The 3876-nt window shown below is 40.8% G+C and overlaps 1 protein-coding gene across 5 annotated transcripts in view; it reads right to left on the bottom strand.

Moving 5' to 3' along the window:
• The window catches only part of LOC106881548 (zinc finger protein 239), a 34160-nt gene that overhangs the window by 18740 nt on the left and 11544 nt on the right, over positions 1-3876 (bottom strand). For 2 of the 5 annotated variants that reach the window (XM_052970599.1, XM_052970600.1), the window contains exon 2: positions 2248-2430. The exons of the other annotated variants lie outside the window; for them this stretch is intronic. The gene's annotated coding sequence lies outside the window, so the exon portion shown is untranslated. The remainder of the gene's footprint in view (positions 1-2247; positions 2431-3876) is intronic. 5 annotated transcript variants of the gene reach the window in all.

Raw genomic sequence — 3876 nt, 5'->3', positions numbered from 1 at the left:
GATCATAATATTACAATATATTTACCAACAGACAATTCAGTTGCTTATATTTCACCACTACATTTGAAATTAGTCTTTTACCATCTGAAGTATGTTTAACTCATTACTTACTTAAATCACCAAAATCCTTATATGAAACACAAAAGGGGAAACTTCAACTTTTTAAATAAACTGTTTATTAATTGTTATTTTATTACTATATCAGATTTTATTAGAACCAACAACTGGAATAGCATTTAAGAAAAATGGGAAAGATGGCTATCTACTGGACATGTAACACAAAAACCATCTTAATCATGTTTATTTTCCACTTACGAATACCAGCCTCTGCAGCAGCCGGGTGATTCATTGTGAACTTACAAACATATTTATCTGCATACAAAAACACTTGTGTAATTAAAGAACGACAACAACAAAAAGGTAAACTGAGTACATCCCACTTAAAGGTAGATGCAAATAGAAACAGCTTCCATGCTCAAAATACATAATGCATTATCTATGATGATGAGATACAAACTCATAGCAAATCAAGCAAACAGCTGGTACCTGTGTCCAATGAGAACTGTTGTCTTACTTTCTTAATATAAAACAAGTAAAACCTTTTATTAAAAAATCCTTTCAAACAAGAAATAAGAATAAAAACTAAGACAAAGACTGATATTTATCAGTTCTTCAATCAATGTTACTCATAATAAACTAATGTTCTAATCGGCAGAAGGATTCATTCCTTATCCACTGAAAGCAACTAAGTCCAAGAATAAGTTAATGTTTTGGCACTCTGCAAATCACAGGAACATTAACATCTTAACTTGTTTAAAACTACCTTTATTTTGTCGAGTGCAAAAGTATTTGCCAAGGATGTATTACCCCATCTTCATTTAGTTATTTTAGAGGTTTGAAAATGTCTGAAATCTAGTTATTTAATTAATTTAACTTTAATTCTATATACTTTCGTATATAGAATTGAAGCTGGATTATTTGAATTATTTTCTTTTCAAATAGATTTATATAAAGTACAAAAGTTATGAACCTTGTTCATCATCATCATCATTTAGCACCCATATTCCATGTTGATATGGGATGAACAGGTTGACAGAATCCAACAGGTCAGAGGACTGTGCCAAGCTTCAATGTCAAATATAGTTTCTATGGTTGGATGCTCTTCCTAATGCCAACCATCTTACTGAGTGTACTGGGTACCTTTTTTGTGTCATTAGTGTGGGTGAGGTTGCCAAGTAGCTTGCAAGATAAAACTCCTTGTTTGAGGTAAATGGTTTATGTGAGACATTGAAAGGCAAGAGTCTAACAGAGGAATAGGAACATCAGTCTTGCAGTAGAGGAGATACATGGCTACACCAGCTGGAAAAGGAGACAATCTATGCTCAAAAAGTTATATCAAAAGGACTTATTTTAAATTAATATTGATTTTATTTGATAGGTGATAGATGAAAGAGAGAGTATAGTAATCTTTAACAATATAGGCATAGGAATGGCTGTGTGGTAAGCAGCTTGCTTCCCAAGTACATGGTTCCGGGTTCAGTCCCACTGCATGGCACCTTAGGCAAGTGTCTTTTACTATAGGCTCAGGCCAACCTTGTGAATGGACTTAGTAAACTGAAACTGAAAGAAGCCAGTCGTGCAGTGAAGAATTCCAGGTAGAGATAGGGGTCCACCAAGGCTCAGTCCTCAGTCCCCTCCTATTTATCATAGTCCTCCAAGCAATAACACAGGAATTCAAGACGGGATGCCCCTAGGAGCTCCTCTATGCTGATGACCTTGCCCTAATTGCTGAGTCACTATCAGAACTAGAGGAGAAGTTTCAGGTGTGGAAGCAAGGACTAGAATCGAGGGGCCTTAGAGTCAATATAGCTAAAACCAAAGTCCTAATAAGTAGGAAGATAGATAAGACACAAACCTCTTCAGGTAGATGGCCCAGCTCGATCTGTAGAAAAGGCGTAGGTAGAAACGCCATAAGATGTACCCAGTGTAAGCTATGGACACATAAGAGGTGCAGCAATATCAAAGGAAGGCTAACTAGCAAGATAGTTTTTGTTTTTGGCAAATGCTCAGGTGCAATAAACACTGAAAATGTGCAGTAAACAACCTTTGCCACACTCCTGGGAGAAAAACTAGAAGTAGTTGATAGCTTCTGCTACCTAGGTGACCATGTTTGTAGCAGGGGAGGGTGCACTGAAAGTGTAGCTGCTAGAATAAGAATAGCCTGGGCAAAGTTTAGAAAGCTCTTACCTCTGCTGGTGACAAAGATATTCTCACTCAGAGTAAAAGGTAGACTGTATGACGCATGTGTACAAACAGCCATGCTACATGGGCCGTGACTGCTGAGGACATGTGTAAGCTCGCAAGAAATGAAGCCAGTATGCTCCAATAGATGTGCAATGTCAGCGTGCATACTCAACCGAGTGTAAGTACCTTGAGAGAAAAGTTAGACCTAAGAAGCATCAGTTGTGGTGTGCAAGAGAGACGATTGAACTGGTATGGACATGTGGCAAGAATGGATGAGGAAAGCTGTGTGAAAAAGTGCCACACCCTAGCAGTTGAGGGAACCTGTGGAAGAGGTAGACCTGGGATGAGGTGGTGAAGCATGACCTTCGAACATTAGGCCTCACCGAGGCAATGACTAGTGACCAGAGCCTTTGGAAATATGCAGTACGTGAGAAGACCCAGCAAGCCAATTGAGAGCATAATCTGTGACCTCTGCCAGAAGTGTAGCCAGCTCACTTATTCGTATCTTTACTTCATTGGACACTAAACTCTGCTTGCTAGGACCTGTTGAGGCAAGTGAATTTGAAATCGAACCAAATTCAACGACTGGCACCCATGCCAACCTCTCCTTCATTGGACACTAAACTCTGCTTGCGAAGACCTGTTGGGGTAAGTGAAATCGAATCGTAATTGAACCATATTCGATGCCAGTAGAGCACTAACAGCACTGTCCAAGCGTGGTCATTGCCAGAGTAGCTGTCTGGCTTCCGTGCTAGTGGCCTGTAAATAGCACCATTTGAGCATGATCATTACCAGTGGCACATTAGACAATCATTTGAGTGAGGTCGTTACCAGTGCTGCTGGACTGGCTCCTGTGCAGGTGGCACGTAAAAAACACCATTTTGAGTGTGGCTGTTGCCAGTTCTGTGTGACTGGCCCTCGTGACGGTGGCACGTAAAAGTACCCACTACACTCTCGGAGTGGTTGGCGTTAGGAAGGGCATCCAGCTGTAGAAACTCTGCAAGATCAGATTGGAACCTGGTGCAGCCATCAGGTTCACCAGTCCTCAGTCAAATTATCCAACCCATGCTAGCATGGAAAGCAGACGTTAAACGATGATGATGTTGATAATAATTCCAGATTGCAGAATAGATTTGAAAAACAGGGTGCCAAAATCAGGTAACTAATGAGTTTCGTTTTTGTGTAAAGTGAGAGAGAGACAAAGTTTACCTAATCTTTCAACGGTATTGCAATATATTATACATGTCATCATCATCATTGTTTAATGTCTGCTTTCCATACTAGCATGAGTTGGACGGTTTAACTGTGGACTGGCAAGCCAGGAGGCTGTACCAGGCTCCGATCTGTTCTGGCAAGGTTTCTACAGCTGGATGACCTTCCTAATGCCAACCACTCCAAGAGTGTAGAGAGTGCTTTTTAAGTGCCATCGGCATGGGGGCCAGTCAGGTGGCACTGGCATTGACCATGCTCGAATGGTGCTTTCTACATGCTGCTGATTAGATATGCAGCTGATGCCAGTGCTGGTGACACGTAAAAAGCACCATGCCAGTGCCACCTGACTGGCTCCCCTACCAGTGGGACTTAAAAAGCACCCACTACACTCTTGGAGTGTTTGGCATTAGGAAGGGCATC

Source organism: Octopus bimaculoides, chromosome 9 (assembly GCF_001194135.2).
Source record: "Octopus bimaculoides isolate UCB-OBI-ISO-001 chromosome 9, ASM119413v2, whole genome shotgun sequence".
Classification (NCBI taxonomy): domain Eukaryota; kingdom Metazoa; phylum Mollusca; class Cephalopoda; order Octopoda; family Octopodidae; genus Octopus; species Octopus bimaculoides.
This window is presented reverse-complemented; position numbering and strand designations above follow the sequence as displayed.